The sequence below is a fragment of the Ictalurus punctatus genome, chromosome 3 (genome assembly GCF_001660625.3).
Source record: "Ictalurus punctatus breed USDA103 chromosome 3, Coco_2.0, whole genome shotgun sequence".
Lineage (NCBI taxonomy): Eukaryota > Metazoa > Chordata > Actinopteri > Siluriformes > Ictaluridae > Ictalurus > Ictalurus punctatus.
The window spans coordinates 7817296-7836634 of NC_030418.2; the positions used below are offsets into that span (position 1 = coordinate 7817296).

The following is a 19339-nucleotide window of genomic DNA, read 5'->3' on the forward strand; positions in this document are numbered from 1 at the left end:
TGATCACCTGCACCTGATTCATGTTTTGGTTAATGAGCACTCATGGGTACAAATAGTCCTTGTCTGCACTATTAGCTTGTCTTTCGTTGTCTTAGACTCCCGTTGTTCATGTCTCGATGTTTGTTTCTTGCCACAGTGTGTTTTGTCAAGTTTTCATAGTGTCTTTGTTTCATAGTACGTTTGGTTTAATAAATGTCTTTATCTACATCTACATCTGCATCTGCGTCTGCATCTGCTTCTGGCTCAACCATCCAAACCGTGACAGAATGAAAGACCAACTATCAGAAGCAGCAGATCCCCACGATGGATGCCTGGTTTGATGCATATGCGGAGTGGTATTTAGGACTGCTGGAGCGGGGAAGAAGGACAGATGAACTGCTCGCGCAGAATAACCGCATGCTAGGCCTGCCGCAGCTGGACAGACCATGCACCAGGCCACACCCGGCATTCGTAATGGAATACGCCAGGACACGCCGACGGGAGGGGGAATTTTTGGTCGGGGCTGAGACCAACTCCCACCCTCCCTCCCCTATTATGGATCTCGCTCAGCCATCATGCTCCGCCGAGGACGTCGCTCCGCTTCCATGCCCCGCCGAGGACGTCGCTCCACTTCCATGCCCCGCCGAGGACGTCGCTCCGCTTCCATGCCCCGCCGAGGACGTCGCTCCGCTTTGATGCCCCGCCGAGGACGTCGCTCCGCTTTCATGCCCCGCCGAGGACGTCGCTCCGCTTTCATGCCCCGCCGAGGACGTCGCTCCGCTTTCATGCCCCGCCGAGGACGTCGCTCCGCTTTCATGCCCCGCCGAGGACGTCGCTCGGCCTCCCTGTTCAACTGAGGACGCCGCTCGGCCTCCCTGTTCAGCTGTGGACGCCGCTCAGCCTCCCTGTTCAGCTGTGGACGCCGCTCAGCCTCCCTGTTCAGCTGTGGACGCCGCTCAGCCTCCCTGTTCAGCTGAGAACGCCGCTCAGCCTCCCTGTTCAGCTGTGGACGCCGCTCAGCCTCCCTGTTCAGCTGAGGACACCGCTCAGCCTCCCTGTTCAGCGGTGGACGCCGCTAAGCCTCCCTGTTCAGCTGGGGACGTTGCTCCGCTTTCAGGCGCCGACGAGGACGTCGATCTGCCTTCCTGCTCCGCCGAGTACAGCGCTCTGTTTCCCCGCGCCGCCGAGGACGTCGCTCTGCCTTCCTGCTCGGCTGAGGTCGTCGCTCTGCCTTCCTGCTCGGCTGAGGTCGTCGCTCGGCCTTCCTGCTCGGCTGAGGTCGTCTCTCTGCCATCCTGCTTCACTGAGGATGTCACTCTGCCTCCATGTTCCGCTAAAGACGTCGCTCCTTTTCTTCGCTTCTCTCAGTATGTCGCTCCCCCTTTCTGCTCCACGGAGGACATCGTTCCCCCCTCATGCTCCGCGGAGAGCATCGTTCCTCCCTTGGGCCTCGCGGAGAACCTCGCTCCTCTTCCTGGCCTCGCGGAGAACCTCGCTCCTCTTCCTGGCCTCGCGGAGAACCTCGCTCCTCTTCCTGGCCTCGCGGAGAACCTCGCTCCTCTTCCTGGCCTCGCGGAGAACCTCGCTCCTCTTCCTGGCCTCGCGGAGAACCTCGCTCCTCTTCCTGGCCTCGCGGAGAACCTCGCTCCTCTTCCTGGCCTCGCGGAGAACCTCGCTCCCCCCTTGAGTCTCATGGAGAACATCGCTCCCCTCTCCTGTCCCGTGGAGGACGTCGCCCTGCGTTCATGCTCTGCCGAGGACGTTGCCCCGTTTTCATGCTCTGCCGAGGACGTTGCCCCGCTTTCATGTTCAGCTGAGGAAGTATCTCAGCCTCTCTGTGCCGTTGTGGAAGCCACCCGGCCTCCTGGTTTTGCTGGGGACATGTTTTCCAGGGGGCCAGGACCACCCGATGGAGGACGTATAATTTTGGGCACTCCGGGAGTAGCGCCCTTGGGGGAGGGTTCTGTCACGTATCAAGAAACTCTGGACTCCACTTCCCATCAGCCACTGCACTGCACTAGTTGTCACATGACCACCTGCACCTGATTCATGTTTTGGTTAATGAGCACTCATGGGTATAAATAGTCCTTGTCTGCACTATTAGCTTGTCTTTCGTTGTCTTAGACTCCTGTTGTTCATGTCTCGATGTTTGTTTCTTGCCACAGTGTGTTTTGTCAAGTTTTCATAGTGTCTTTGTTTCATAGTACGTTTGGTTTAATAAATGTCTTTATCTACATCTGCATCTGCGTCTGCATCTGCTTCTGGCTCAACCATCCAAACCGTGACATCAGGACTAAAACTTTATATTTAACACTAACATGAATCCACATCTAATCATTTTACCCACAAAAAAACATACCACTACTACTACTACTAATACTAGGGATGTCACGAAAACCGATACTTCGGTACCAACATTCATAAAACGTGACGGTAGGACTGCACGATTATGGTCAAAATGATAATCCCAATTATTTTGATCAATATTGAGACCTCAATTATTTATCATGATTATTAATTGATTTTAGTGACAACATATTTTTATTGCACTTTCACATTTATTAGGTTTTCTCCTGCCACAATATAACACACAAGTAGGCATGAGAAAACTTGAGCTGGTCAATTATGACAGAATTTAGGAACATAGTGTGAGCCATGACACATTAATTTACCTTCCGATAAACTAAATTGAATATTTTCAGTTAATTTACAGACTGTATGCAAAAAACAACCGTTAACCTGTTCCACCTTGTAAACAAATGCAATAAACATCAATGTTCAGTGTTTGAAGTTTGCTCTTCTTAAATATATTTAAAGCTACATTATTAGACATTTTCTGCTGTCATGGTTCTGGGCTGGAGTCAGTTCTCGAACCGCTCTGTGTATATTGTGTATATATCTGAATAATCTCATATAGGATGTGATTGGGTGAGTTCATTTACCCGTCAGATGGGAAGTTTAATGGTGTTCATTAGAGACGCACCGATCAGGATTTTTACAGCCGATACCGATCCAGATACCAATCTTTTTTGTTTAAACTTTAATCAGGAGGTCTGTCAAAAACAGTTAAATGTACGCTCTCTGCTCATGGTCACTGTTAATTGAGTTAAAATAATAGCAACGAGAAATATGGTTGGTTAATTGATAAATAAACGAGCATAAAATATTTATTTTAAAATATTTTAAAAACAATAAAGAATCCTAATTAAAAGTAGACTAACCCAAAAATGCTCCATATTAGGAAAAAGGCTAATAGCTTTCTAAGAAAATAGCGAACTAAGCTTAATGTCAAATTGATATTAAATGCAACCCATAGTGATTAAACATTATTTCATTTCTCATTTTATTTATATTTTATGAAGTTATTATCTATTTTTTTATATTAAATGATTTCTTTATAACGAAGCACATTTTCTGTCTTTACATTTTAGTAGTTTTATTTTTGTTTGTTTATCAGTTTTAGATTGGTTCCCCCAGTACAGTGTTGCCATGTCTGCTGATAATATTGTGTTTTGGGGTGATAAAAACAAAAATTGGAAACTGGAGTTGACTTTTCTAGTGATATCTGGCAACCATGAGTTTAAATGAAGTGAATTAGAATTAGTGAAGGAGAGCTTCAGCATACTGTATGTTTACCGACTGAACAGTTGCTACTCTTGCTTATGATTGGTGAGGATTTTTTAAATAAAGAAGTTTGAATTAAACCCACCGTGTAGCGTTAGCATTATTATTAATTTACTCCACGCGAAGCCGCTTTGTCTACACGAGCAGGTGCAAGTTCAGGTCATTTTGCAGGATCAATAAAAGATGGCGGTTTGTGAGATCGGGAAGTTGAAGCAGATGATGTACAGAGTTACTTGACATCATAATGGTTCTTTGCAGTATTTACACACTTGTTCGGTTGACTGAGGTGATGAAAAGCAGTGTGAAAGTGACTGTTGCTCAGTGTAGATATATTTTGGACTTCTTGTAGTTTTTATTCTGATTGTATTATACAACTCCGAACAGGTCACTCGCACCGGTGCAAATAAATATTTACTCACAGTCGCACAAAATACTTTTCGGTCAAAAATGCGAGTGAAATGGCCGCACTGTAGAGCCCTGAGTTTATCTGCAAAGTTTTTCCCGTTCAGCGTGATGATGTTTATTGTCCCTGACAACCTCTGTAATGCCATTTAGCATCATGTTAATGTCATAATTTCCCCCTCGCACAAAGTGCTGGAGTTCGAAGCAAAGCTGGCAGCTCAAGGGTTAAAATGTTAACTCCGTTTCGGGGTTTTGGCACTACAAAATGACGTCATACCTGCGCCACTCTATGGTGATTGGCTGTAAGTGTAGGAAGCGCTTGATTTGATCTGCAGCAGAGTTTTCTATTAGTGGAGGACGAACTTAAAACTTCAATATCGCAGTCAATCATGTTCATTTAATCTTAGGCAGTCAAAATCATAATCGCAATATTCAATTAATTGTGCAGCCCTACGTGACGGTACTTGTTTTTCTGCAGTAGCCTGGGTACCGTTGGTAATAAAGGTACCGGAGTTGCAGTTCTTCCGGAACTGATGGGGGCAGCAAATATGCGTAAGTGTTTTAGTTGGTCCACAAGTGGTAAAAAAGAAGAAGAACGCCTACAAGCACACAGGAAAAACTACAGAAGATGGCGACAAGTTTAGCTCTGCTCCGACTTGTTGAGAGGAAAGGTGGTAAGAGTCAAATATGGAAATACTTTGCATTCGAGGCGGATGCTCTGAAGCCGGTGTACAATCGATGCTATCGTTCATTTCAAACAAAGCAAGAAAACACCTGGAATTTGGCAAAACACCTGAAAGACAGTCCTAAATCGTGTTTGTTTGAGGCAGCAGGCATTGTCGCCATAAAACCAGCTAATGTTATGTACCATGTAATGTTTGCGATATCCAGTTATTTGTTAACGACGCTAACGCATTGCAATGTTATAAACTACCTCCTAATGGGCCTCCATGCATCACCATTCAGCCCGTGTCCTGTCAGCAAAATGTAGCCTAATGTTATTAATAATTATTCAAAAGTTAATGTTTTTAATAAATCTTTTTGGCCTGCCACATATCAGTGAATTTAAACTAATGCTTGCATTGAGATCATAAGGGGTGTGTGTGTGTGTGTGTGTGTGTGTGTGTGTGTGTGTGTGTGTGTGTGTGTGTGTGCGCGCACCCATTCCTTCGTTTAGGAGTGCACCTTGTTGCACTTGTTATTAGCACTTAGCACTGTTTTTTTACTCATTGTCAGACAGTGTTTGATAACTAAAATACCCCCCCCCCCCCCCCCCCATTTGCCAGTTTTAGCCAGAGGAGGATGTCCTCCAGGAGTTTAAAATTTATTATTTTTTAAAATTATATTTAAAATAAAAAATTTATACCACACCGTGATCTCGACTTTGATATCGAGTATTGTGTACTTTTGTTGGTATCGGTACCGACTACTAGATTTTTGGTATTGTGACATCCCTGGCGCATACACAATAACCCCTTGTAGGACAATATTACGAGTAGGATGAAATGTCAGGACACCGGAACTATCTGATGTATAAATTTTCTATTTTTAAAGTTGTAAAATATGCAATTTCCCTGAATAGTTCTTTAAGGTATAAAACATGTACAGATATGCTGTTATAAGAAAATATTCAACAATTTGGTAGTGTGAACTCAAAGCAGACATTCCTGTTAGCACCCTGCAGTTTCTTTAAAACATCCTGAAGTGTTTTATTCCTCTTATACCACAGCATTTTCCCAACGATTACAACAATTACAATGATTAACTGTTTATAGTTACATTTCATGTTATGGTACATCCTTGAGATGTCATCAACATTGAATGTATTTGTGATGTCAAACTCCACAGTAGTGGTTATATGAAAGTAGACACTCTGGGCTTCAAGAATTTGTAGGTTTTTTAAATAATAATTAATTATTTTTTAACCTAGCCTACTAGATTTAAATGTTATCATTTTATTGTGGCAGTTGTATGCAGTGTTTTACTATAAAAAAAAAAAGGCTTTGGTTATGCTGTCCATTTTATTTCTCTACCAGTGTTATTGTTTGCCCAGCAGTGGGCTCACACCCCTCCCCTTTCCCATCGCCCTGCTCACCAGCAGCTAAACACAGAGTCATGATACTCTACTCACAGAAACCCAACAGTGTTCTGACTAATCTTATAGCAGAACTGCAGCGATAAAATAATTAATTACTGATTGAAAATGTCTGATATGTCAAACTCCAGTGTACTGTGAGAAAGGATTCATATAAATCCATCATTTGAATTACAGCTGGAATTACTGTCGGAGGCACGCTGTTACAGGAAACTAATCAACACCTTCTGATCAATCAGCTTCAAGAATTTAACAACATTGTGGTATAACTTTCACTGCTGAATGTCAGTTTTGCAGAACACACAATCACACCAGTTATAAAGAAAATATACTGATCTGCACTCCCTGTTGTTCAGAGAAATACAGGTGCATCTCATGAATATCGGGGAACAGTTCATTTTTTTCCCATAATTTAATTCACAAAGTGGAACTTTCATATATTGTAGATTCCTTACACATAAAGTGAAATATTTCAAGCCTTTTTTTTTTGTTTTATTCTCGATAATTACGGCTTACAGCTCATGGAAATCAAAAATCCATTATCCCAAAATGTTAGAATAATTAATTTTATTACAGAAATGTCGACTGAGAAGAGATCTAATCAGCTAATTAACTCAAAACATCTGCAAAGGTTTCCTGAGCCTTTAATCTCTCAGTCTGGTTCAGTACACTCAACCACAATCATGGGGAAGATGTAAGTTTATTTTGCATTTCATTTGGAAATCAAGGTCCCAGAGTCTGGAGGAAGAGTGGAGAGACACAGAATCCAAGTTGCTTGAAGTCCCGTGAGAAGTTTCCACAGTCAATGACGATTTGGGGGGCCATGTCATCTGCTGGTGTTGGTCCACTGTGTTTTCTCAAGTCAAGAGTCAATGCAGCATCTACCAGGAGATTTTAGAGCATTTCATGATTCCATCTGCTGACAAGCTTTATGGAGATGATGATTTCCTTTTCCAGCAGGACCTGGCACCTGCCCACAGTGCCAAAAGTACTAGTAACTGGTTTGCTGACCGTGGTATTACTGTGCTTGATTGGCCAGCCAACTCGCCTGACCTGAACCCCATAGAGAATCCATGAGAGACACCAGACCCAACAATACAGACGAGCTGAAGGCCGCTATCAAAGCAACCTGGGCTTCATGCACATAAAATAGCTTCACTAACGCGTATATAATATAGGCTCACTAAAACATCAGACTGAAAAAAAAAGAGCCTGACAATGTTGTGCCTATATTTCAGGCATCATGTGGTAGCTTGAAAATGGTCATGTGACTAAACTGGCTGACGCAGCATGCCTTATGTAGATATAGGAGCATGAATCGGTTCAGCTCGCCAAGAAGAGTCGGCTCTTTGAACTTCCAAACGACTCAATGCCATTTTCAATGCCAAGTCTTTGATCCATTCCAGGATTATTATTATTATTATTATTATTATTATTATTATTATTATTATTATTATTATTATTTGCTCTGCCTTCTTATTAAGAAAGCAACGAGATTAGATTTGCAATGTGTGCTGTTATGAAATCTATTTTAATGAATAAATGTATGTGCACTAACATATGATTCTACCTTTTGTGTGAGTCATCTAAAGAGTCTGCTCGTTCACAAATGGCACACTTGTTTTGGGATGGGTAAAACCATGAGTTCCTTTTTCCATCCCATACCAAGAAAGGTTCGTGTCCCGACGTAAATACGTCTGAAAGTCGTCGTGTATGTCAACAGAAAGTGTGAAATATTTTTTCTCTCCAGTAAACAAGTATAAACGAGCACAAAAACAATGAGTGCAGCTGCAACCTTGCAGATGAAGCCTTTGATTGGGCAGAAGACCTTGGTTGAGTGAGTGAGTGAGTTTGAACAGAGAAGAAGATAAGAGAGAAAGGATTTTGAAGGGGGGGAAAAAAGAGAAAAAAACAATTAAATGTTCATCAATGTTTCTTTTAACATCAGGCTTGTTTATTAAATAAATTACAATCTTTCTGCTGTATTCCCATATTTATATGAACATAGTCATAGAATTGTAATATCAGGAATTCTCATGTTATGACTTTAGAATGTGAATGTGACAAAACTCACTCCAAGGCCGGGTTGAATGGTTTTTCCAGGTCAAAATGTATTTATTCCCATATAATGACATTGCAACAAAATGGCTGGACTTTTACTGTGTAAGTGCAGCCTACTTCTGCCCAATCTTCAGGAATCCAGGGGCTTTCTCTCCATCCTGGGGCTTCCCATCAATTGTCTTTGGGCTTCATATGACATTACATATATAATACTGATTGCCCAGAATACTGTAGACTTCTTACACACAGTTATTACCTAAACATTGTTTTTGCTATTAAGCTGTCATCAGTATTCACCCTGCACCTCACTGTCTGTAGCTCCTTTCCAAACATGTTAGTGTTATAATTAAGTGTATAACGATTTACTATATTCTTATTTACAAATATAAGGTGTGTTTTAATCAGGTCTTGCCAAACTGGGGCTTTATTAGTAAGCATTTGGCCACTAGATATCGCTGTGGTACAATGTTTCAAAGGAACTCATTCTTAATGTACGGTATAAATATTTTATATATATATATATATATATATATATATATATATATATATATATATATATATATATATATATATATATATATTCCTCACACAAGACACAAGAAGACTTGTGGATTATTTATTTATTTATTTATTTATTATTTAACAATTAGACAATCTGTCTATATACCTCTCAGTCCTATATAACCACATTAAAGCTACTTTAGTTTGTTGTGGTTATGCTGCAGGATGAGGGCTGAGAATCACTGCGCTTATGGTTTGCCATGGATTATTAATAAAGCCTTCAGTATGAATTTTTAAAAAAATAAACGCTAAAATTGATGTGTTCAAAATAAATTAGAAATTACGATTTAACATTTTAAATGAAAGTAATACAAACGGTTTTGTTAAAGATATTCCAGACTAAACAAAGTTATTAAAGCTGAACTGGGTTATTAATAATTTATTTCAGTGAAGCATTATTAGTTTAAAATCTAATTAAATCCTATATATATATATATATATATATATATATATATATATATATATATATATATATATATATATATATATATATATATATAAATGAATGTAATTGGCATAAACGTTGACTGTTTCTATATATGACCGCCAGGGGCAGCTGTAGGCTAGTTGTGAACTTGACGTCCCGCTGTTTCACTGCACTACAGCTGAGCTCATATATCCTGACAGGTTTCAGTGTTGCCACAAACGCCGATTCCACGCAGAGTGCATACACTGTACTGATAATTAGTTAGTGTTGAAATCCCAGCACCAACACACTGTCACCGTTGGGCCTTTGAGCAAGACCTGTAACCCTCTCTGTTCAGTTGCCTCAGTTGTCTCCTTCTGATTGGTCAGAACGTGTTGGTTAATTTTCTATAACAGCGCTTGCAGTCGTTTTGGCCATAATTCAAGTCATAGTTTTATATTAATGTTCCCTTTCCAAAGTGTTATTGATTCTATATTTACAGATCATTCTTTACATAATCGAAACCCAATATTAAACAGATTTTAACAACATGGCGTTTAACAAAGATGTATAATCATTGATGTAATGAAGCGTCCTGTAAGGAGATGTTTATTTTACATGTACATGTAGGCTCTGGTGTCAGCACTTTGTAACACCAAGCTTTCTACTACATGAGAGTCTTTCTGGTGGACTTTCTGGGGGTTTTTTGTATCTTGACAAGCTCCTGGGTTTTTCTTTCTTTCTCTCTCTCTTTCTTTCTTTCTTTCTTTCTTTGTTAACTTCAAGAAAGAGAATTAAAAAGAGAGGCTGGTCAGGGAACGACTGTTTATAGCCGCTACAATGTAAGGGATAATAGGAACTAAATTATTTCATGGGTATCTCACAACATTAGATATAATTACACTATAATAGCCAAAAGTTTGCAGACACCCGACACCCATATGTGCTCTTTGAACATCCCATATTCCAGATATATTCCCCCTTTACTGTTATAATAAGCGCCAATGTTCTGTGGAGGCTTTCCACTAAATTTTGGAACGTGGCTGTGAAGAGTTGTGTTCATTCAGCTACAAGAGCCTTAGTGAGGTCAGGCATTGATGTTGGGTGAGGGGGTCTGGGGTGCAGTCAGCGTTCCAGTTCATCCCAAAGTTCATCATGGGCTTCTTCCAAACCAATCTTGGCAAACCATGGAGCTCACTGTGTGTGCAGGGGCATTGTTATGCTGGAACACGTTTGGGCCTCTTAGTTCCAGTGAAGGAAGTTGTAACGCTACGGCATACAAGGGCATTCTAGACAATTGTGTGCTTCCAACATTGTGGCAACGGTTTTCAGAAGGCCTACACATGGGTGTGATGGTCGTGTGTCCAAAAACGTTTGGTCATGTAGTGTACAAATGTCATCGATGTCATTAGTAAATTAAAATATTGAATCATTAACAAATTACTGTGGTATAAGAGTAAAAAACACTTCAGACGTCAGTAACAGTCACTCTGCTTTGTGTCGATTTACCCTGTTGCTGATTATTTTCCTATAACAGCGTGCTCCACGAGTGTTTTATTCCTTATATACTTTACTTTGGTTTAAGAATGATTTGGGGAAACTGCATATTTTACTACTTTATTGAGTGTATTATGATATATTTTCATATTAACAGTCATGATACTGGAGGTTAAAAACAGTAGTGTTTGTCTTGGGGCGGTTTTGAGTCCTGTTTTTTGTTGTTGTTGTTTTGTGGACTTTTTTGCCTCCGATCTGGCAACCCTCACTATCCGCCCCGCTCAGGCTTTCAGCTAACCAGCCAGCTCGACGCAACTTTTATCACAGCCGGTGTATTTATTTATTTATTTATTTTATTATTCTTTTTATTCTGCCTTTATTTTAGTGTCGGTTTGGGACTCGTTGGAAATGGATTATATCGCGTGTTCTTTAGGTTTGTGGCGGTTCTGAGCGTTTTTGTTCTAGAAGACATTAGCACAGGACGTCCTGGGAATCAATCCCTCAGCGCCTCGCGCTTCATTCTCAGCCTGAGAAGAGATTTAGCATCGCTGCTAACGCCGTGCCTGCTTTCAACACTCCACTGAGGTGAGTTAGCTGCTTGGCTAGCATTCTTTTATTCAGAAAGATAACACTTTATTATAGCGTGGCACTGAGAAGAAAGTGGAGTGTAACAACGGATAATGTTGAAAACAATAACAACAACAGCAACAACGCCAGCCGTCGTTGCTGTATTGTATTTATATTTACTGAGTGAAAGCCTGTTGTCTGAATAGAGGACTAGCTGCTTAGCAAGCATTCACTCGTTTAGATAATTACCAATGTGTGTCTGTGAGTTTGAAGACGGGATTTGTGCAGAGACGTGAAAACTGATGAATAAAAATGTTTGGAAGAAGCAGACGGTCAGTTACAGGGTCGCTGAGGACGTGTTTTCACATGACCTCGAAAATCCACAGCGATATAAAACACTTCATATTTCTGCGCTTTCTCTTTCCTTTCTGTGATGACAGACGCGAGTTTCCATCCCACAAACATCCATCCATCCATCCATCCCGCTTTGTGGCTTTTATTATAGTCATGACAAATTAAGTTAGACCCCAATCGCTAAGTGATCCACTGATGGTGATGGAGATGATGATGATGATGTTGATCATTTGCCTAAACTGACTTTAAAGTCCGCATGAAATTAAAACTGACTTCCTGTGGCTTTTAGTGTGAACATCAGCCTAAAGTCCTCTATTAACTACATTTAACTACATGTTCTCCAAAACACTGGCAAACTCACATTTAGATGATGTATGCATTCAAAATGTTCTCGCTCTTTCTCTCCTCTTTCTCTCTTTCTCTCGCTCTTACTCTCTCTTTTTCTCTCGCTCGCTCTCTTTCTCGGTCGGTCTCTCTCTCTCTCTCTCTCTTTCTTTCTCTGAATGATTTGTTCATCTATTGGTCAGGAATAATGAGTTGTCTCAGAGAGTGATACGCCCCCTAAACATTATGCAGATCACCTTGCCGAAGTTGCCATTGTTGAGCGAGAGAAATCATATTGGCAAGCACGGGTCGTGAAAGTGTCTTTGCCTGTTCGAACGCGTGTGTTTTATATTCCGTTTTCTAACTGTTAGTTGCTTTTGAAGGAAATGACTTGAATTCGTTGATGTTATTGCTCGGGCTCGAGTCCGTGGTAAGGCACTTTTCCACCACACGGTACGACTCGGCTCGCTTTATATTCTGAGCGTGCGTTTCCACTGCACTTTAATGCTGCCTTGACGCGGGCGCCATCTTCCACTTGCCTTCACGCAAGAATAATGTTGTATTATCGAAGCTCTGTACTGATACATGGTCAGGCCGTATCCCAAATGTCTTTCCTGTTCACAGAACACGGACCCTGTAAAGCATGTAAAATAACGGCGGTTTAGACCGATAATCATAATCGATATGACTTCGGTTAGATTCCGCGGCGACAGGGGCGATTTTGATAAACTCCTGTTTGGAAATCAGTAACAAGCGAGATGTAAAATTCTAATACGGAAACTTTTGTTGTAATTTTATCTGTAACCAGATAAATGATGCATAATTTTCAATTAATAGAATATTTCCATACACAAAGTCTGTATTAAATGACACGTTTATTCAGGCAGAATACAGAACTACTCGTTAAGGAGAATTCTCTACTCCCACAGCATGTGGCTCACTTTTAGTATCGGCTCGGCTCGCTCAGAATCACGACCGTGGTGGCTCGAAAAAACAGTACCAGCTACCAGGTACTATCCACAATGGAAAGCCCCCAAAAAGGGAGCAGAGCACAGTCGAGCCATACTGTGCAGTTGGAAAGTGCCAGTCAAGTATGGCTTAGCTGGGGATGTGAGGAAAGTTAGATGCTATTGGCTATTTAAAAAGGGGGAGGAGCTACTCAATTTGTCCCACCGTGATTTCCTGTTTCAGTGGAAATTACGTCAACGCATCGAATAACGCTGCATGTTTCAGGGCACATTACGGGGACTTTAATGCTTCTGTAAAGCATCAGGGTTAAATAGCAAAATACTTAATGATCCGGATCCGGATTTGCTATCCAGGATCAAGTAATCCATTGGATCGGCTCTCCCTGATCCAGATACACACCTTTCATGCTACTAGCTACATTAAGAACAACAGGTTAGTGTTTTTCTTTGCAGAGACAGAAAACAGCACAATAAAACAATACAAACATCCCCTTCCTACAAACAAACAAATATACATTATTCACAAATAGTGATGCACCAAAACTCAGCATTTTCGGTTTTTGGCTGAAAATATGAGCAGAAAATACATCCCGCCACGCCCCGCCCCTCAAAGCTCAGCGCTCAGATTTCACTCTCGATCTAGCCGACGGTTACAGTGCTACCCAGCAAAGGGCGATCGTGTCAGCAGTTTGGAAATACTTCAAAGTTATGAAGTAAGGACATAAAATTTGCAATCTGCAGCGTTTGTTCAGCAGAAATTTCCAAAGGGGGTACAGTGCCGAAGCACTTCTTCACAACAGGTCTGATACACCACCTGAAAACACGACATCCACGATGTTCAATATGCAGAGTACAGCATAACAACAACACTTTAATAAAATAAATAAATTTAAAAAAAAAGAGTCCTCTACTAGCACACAAACATCATCGGTTGCCACAGTCTTTGAAAAAGCAAAGAAATTAGCAAATGATTGCAAATGGCATTACAGAGAAAACAGTGGAATTTATTGCCTCAGATGATCAGCCGTTCTCTGTTGGGGAGGACTTTGGATTTCGTAGGCTCATAGACCGTATTGAGCCGCGTTACACACCGCCAAGCAGACGCTGTTTTGCAGAAACCTGTCTACCTGAAATGTTGCAGACACGTTCGTGAGCTCATGACCACAGACATCCCAGCTCGAAGTTTTACCACAGATAGCAGGAGCTAAGACGTAAGTCCAGCTAGCATGCTTAGCTTATCAGAGCAGTAGATAGATGCTGATTTTATTACATCCGGTAATAAAAAATCCTCCCTGAATTCCCCCTTCTGCTGGGATCAGGATAATTCGGAGTTTTTTGGATCACAGGTATCCCAATCCAGCTAAAAAGTTTTGAACAACACATCCTGAGGATTTGATCCAGATCAAAAGAAAGATTGGAATACATGATCTAATCTGATTTGTTTTCTTTTCAACAACCCATTTTTCAAGATTAGATCCAATCCGATAGGCAAAATCCAATCAGGTTACTTTTGAACAACTGGGCCCTAGAGTTACATGGTAGATTAGTGTGCTGTTCTGTCTTGTAACAGTGTGGGTTAAAAAAAAATTTCTCACAGTAGTGGAAATCACAACCTGACTTTTTAAAAGTTTGACTGATTATTTGACTAATCACTTATCGACACCTCACACCACACTCCTCGCACCTCCGGGGTTGTGGATAGGTAGTTCAAATCCTGCTTCCACCGTGTGTGCCAGGGGTTTGTATGTTCTCCCTGTGCTTCGGGGGTTTCCTCCGGGTACTCCGGTTTCCTCGCCCAGTCCAAAAACATGCTCTCTAGGCTGATTGGCATCTCTAAATTGTCCGTAGTGTGTTAATGTGAGTGTGATTGTGCCCTGTGATGGGGTTGGCACCCCGTGCCTTGTGCCCGAGCTCTCTGGGGTAGGCTCCAGGCTCCCCCATGACCCCGTGTAGGATAAGTGGTATGGAAAATGGATCGATGAAGGGATAGATGGAAATTGATAGATGGACCCTAGTGTGTTTTTCAGTTGAAAGTTCAAAAGCAGGGGCAGCTTCTCCATAGGGGCAGCTGTTGCAGAGTGGTTCAACAATTGTTAATCTTCATAAAGACCTCATTTACAAACTCCATACTTTTTCAATTCCATTAAGTGGCCATTTTTAATCCATGGCATGGTACTCTCACTGCCCCCTTAGCTTCCGCGGAGTTATTTTACTCAGTGGTTGAAAATGAGAACTGCAGCAAGCACTAATATTGGTCTGTTGGGGCAGGAATCATGCTGCCCTATACTCAGGAATTTTTGGATATGCTTTGAGGCATATAGGTTTCCCCTCGTAAACTTCATGCTCTGTATGCTTCTACCTTTAGTGCTGCCTTCTAGTGTTTAAGAAGAGCTAGAGCTCATGATTGATATTAAACAGAAAGATCGCTGATGCAAGATAATCGTCTCAGTAGTGTTTTGTATCGTGATATTTGAGCTGGTGAAATTCTGATCAGATCTGAGTTGACATTATTGATACTGCTACTTGATATTGAGTTATTTTCCCTACAATAGAAAGGCTTGAGCAGAGCACCTTAAGTCAAACGACCGTAAAAAGCCATTTGGACGACGTATCGGATTGACTGTGAAAACAACGGTGAGAGTATTCTACTTGCTGAAAATAAATAAATAACCAGAGAGGTGACTCGATCTCAAACGGAAAGGAAAGCTGGCAACAGGAATGACCGGCCTATCAAAAATCAGTGTTGGGACGAACATTAGCGTGATTGTTGAGGGACAGATGCTCTTCACCAAGATAATCAAACAGCTGATTAGATATTTCTCTGTACCGTTACCTTGGGATGGTAGTTACAGCCATCGACTATGATAAGCAAGTTGCAAGCTATTGATAAGGTAAAAGAATAAATGAAGTATAAACTTTTTTGTTCAGGAGTAATTCTTGTGGATGTTAACAATAGCTGTAGCAGATAGAGGAAAGATATAAGTAATGCAGCCTGCTGAACTAAAGAAACGGCTAACATAGCTACGTTACATAAAGAAACCTTGACCAAACTATCGTCAGTATCCAATAGTATAAATAGTATCTAGTCTTTTTCTGATGAAAACCGCAGTTGAGGGCATCCCAAAATTCAATTCAATTTCAATTCGATTTTATTTGTGTAGCACTTTTTACAATTTATATAAATTGTAATATATAGCACTTTTTACAGAAATATATAAACACAGGATACAGATTTTAAGTGTGTGGATTTATCCCTATTGAGCAAGCCAGTGGCGAGGGAAAACTCCCTAAGATGATATGAGGAAGAAACTTTGAGAGGAACCAGACTCAGAAGGGAACCCATCCTCATCTGGGTAACAACAGATAGTGTGGAAGTAAAAGAAAGTTCATTATGGTTTTATATGAAGTCTGTTTGTTGAACTAGTCCACTGTTCAAAGGAGACCCGAGTGCAAAACTGCATGTGGTAATTTCAGTCCCAGGGCCAAGAAGCCCAGGGTGTGTTTGAAAACACAGTCTACTCCATAGGATTATTATGTAAAACAGGTGCTTAAAAAAATCACTCCATATTTCATTCAAATGATTTCAAACCACCACAACTTCCCGGAGCCCAGAGAGCACCTAAGCCGGCGGAAAACCTAGTGAAAACCCTGGATTAAACACGTTCATTTCACGTGACCGGTCAAACAGGTGCATGGGTATATTACCCTGAATTTGGACTCCACTTTGAGTCCCTCTGGCCTCATTGGATATTGCAGGACATTCACTAAGAGGACATTGAGTCTGTATTTTTCCTATACATGATCATTTAAAAAAAAAAAAAACTCCGTTGCATAACAGCGTTGGCAGATATGCAACAAATGAGACATCCTACTTTGTCATTTCTTATAAGCCTATTTGGTTTTAGAAGACTGAAACTCGTATATCGAGTTGCGTCCTGTGTGTTAAAGCGAGGTGCAGCTCTGCACTGCAGCCCCGAGGCAAACCTGGCATGATTAGATTTTGTCAGAGCACAGCTTTCAGCTTCTGCTTTACTTCAGCCGGTTCCTGCATATCGCCTAATCACTCGTGCATATGGTTACAGCACAGTTTTGATCAATAGGAAAGATGAGTCTTAATTAGTAAAACAGAATGTCAGCAATTATTTGAGTACACCGAATTTTGGAAAATGCGGTCGCACCGGTGAAAATGCATCAGGAAGCTGTTTTATACAAAGATTAAGTGAGCTTCTGGTGAAATAAATACATGTATGAACAAGAGTCAACTATCAGTCTCTCCAGGTTAATGCAGTCACAGAAATGAATGGAAAATCAAGGAGATGCAGAGGAACTTGTCATTTTTCAGAATTACCGCAGATTTTTCCATAGATTTGGGCCAAGACATGTCATGTGACCTCATCAGTCAAAGCCCTCTTCGATTCATGTGCGTCGAACATGAGTACAGCTAAAACGTCTCCTTTACCAACAAACATCACTGTGAAAGACTGTGCAAAACAAATGAGAAAAAAGCACAAGAATCACATTTTGGGGAAAAAAAAAAATTCTATCCGCAACAATCACAAAAAAAAAACCCTCCACGAAATCCTGTACAGAGTGTACTATTGACTGAATGATGCTGAAGATGATTAATTTAAGCAGCGGTGTTACAAGTGAAAACCTGTATAAGAATCACACAGAAGTGCTGAATCCTGAGAGGCGTTCCATGAAACCCCATTAGGGATTTTTATTTATTCTTTTTTTTTTTTCCAGTTTTGAACGTTGAAAATATAATATTTTGGAAATTCATTTTAGAAATGTCTTAATTCTACATATCTCTAATGATTTATATTACAGTTTATATTAGTTTAGCTCAGTTAAATTCATTAAAGTTGTATGTTCTTGTACAAAATAGTGATCTGATAACACTCTGAGGTCGAGCTATGAATAATACAAAGCCCTGAAGTGGCTCGTATAAAACTCGTGTAGTAAAGGCTCATCAGGGCGATGGCTCATGCGCTGCTTATTCTCTCCATCACTTTTAACCTTTATGCTGTCATATAACAGGGTGCAGGTCCAGCTGAACGGCCATTTCTGAAATGAGCTCCTGTTGCACTTGTGATGCAGGAGAGCTGCCTGAGACGAGTGAAGATAGTATTGGGAATCGCAGATAGATGGAGCGACTGTCAAACTACAGTTTACATTTCATTTATAAGCTTTAGTTACTAATAACTCTGTAGGTTTATTTACACTCCAGTGTTCCTGACTTTGTTAATAAGTAAGCTGCGGTTGTCTTGTAATCATCTTCATTGTTTGTTTGTTTTGTAGGTTCTGTAGGTTTATTTACACTCCAGCGTTCCTGACTTTGTTAATAAGTAAGCTGCGGTTGTCTTGTAATCATCTTCATTGTTTGTTTGTTTTGTGTAATGAAGTTACAGGTACACGACACATGTTGGGTATGTCAGCAGTACCCTGTACACACATGCCAGTTGGAGCTGACACTCCTCCAAAGCTACGAGCGACGCTGTCGTTAGCCAGCGGTCGTTAGGGGTGGTGTATTTCACATGATCTCACAGGCCTGGATGGTTTAGTTTTATATGAATTGCAGTTTTGGGTTGTTTCTTTATCTGGAGGTGCTTGTGATCTTTGTGTATGTATGCTCACAGGTTTATTGTGTTTCAGCCTGCTTTTCTCCACCACACACACGTTGATGAAAGACTTCATGAAAGACTGAGAAGGCAAAATGTTGCCATGGTGGCGACTTTAACGCGACCGTCAAATCATTTTCAATGATTAGCTTTTTGTGGTAATTAGCTTTTTGTAGTGATTTAACCACAAAAGAAACAACATTGTGTGTTTTGGGGGTTTTTTTTCAGTTATGAGATTTCTGAATTTCTTTTTTTTTTCTTGCTGATTCAAGTTCTTTGTTGTAGGGTTGTATGGCTTACTGGTACTACCATAGTATCATGATAGTAAAGCATCAGTTATGTAAGTAATGTTATATGTGAACAACACACAAAGATTTCAGACACATCATTTAACCTAAATTCTTTACCTTAATCTTTAAAGATTTCTTTCTTAGTACTCTGAGGACAGTTTCCGTTTGCATGATTTCATTGCTCTAGAGAACAATCGATGAAATATGTAGCACATTGAATTAGTTGCTTGTCAGTTATTCTCATATATATATATATATATATATATATATATATATATATATATATATATATAAATATAAATATATATATAATGTGTGTGTGTGTATGTATTTCTGTAAATTATTTCATTTTGTAGATTTGAATTATGAATTAACACAATTTCGCGTGGTATCAGAGTTGGGTGTAACGCGTTACCAAGTAACGCGCTGCTGTAATTCAATTCAATTTTATTTGTATAGCGCTTTTTACAATAGACATTGTCTCAAAGCAGCTTTACAGAAATATCAACACGGTATACAGATATTAAATGTGCGAATTTATCCTAATTGAGCAAGCTGGTGGCAACGGTGGCCAGGAAAAACTCCCTAAG

The 19339-nt window shown here is 40.6% G+C and overlaps 1 protein-coding gene across 1 annotated transcript in view; it reads left to right on the forward strand.

Moving 5' to 3' along the window:
- Positions 1-10887: 10887 nt before the first annotated feature.
- tmem63ba (transmembrane protein 63Ba) overlaps positions 10888-19339 on the forward strand; it is a 51480-nt gene continuing 43028 nt past the window's right edge. Inside the window, exon 1 of the mRNA XM_017463713.3 lies at positions 10888-11210. The gene's annotated coding sequence lies outside the window, so the exon portion shown is untranslated. The remainder of the gene's footprint in view (positions 11211-19339) is intronic.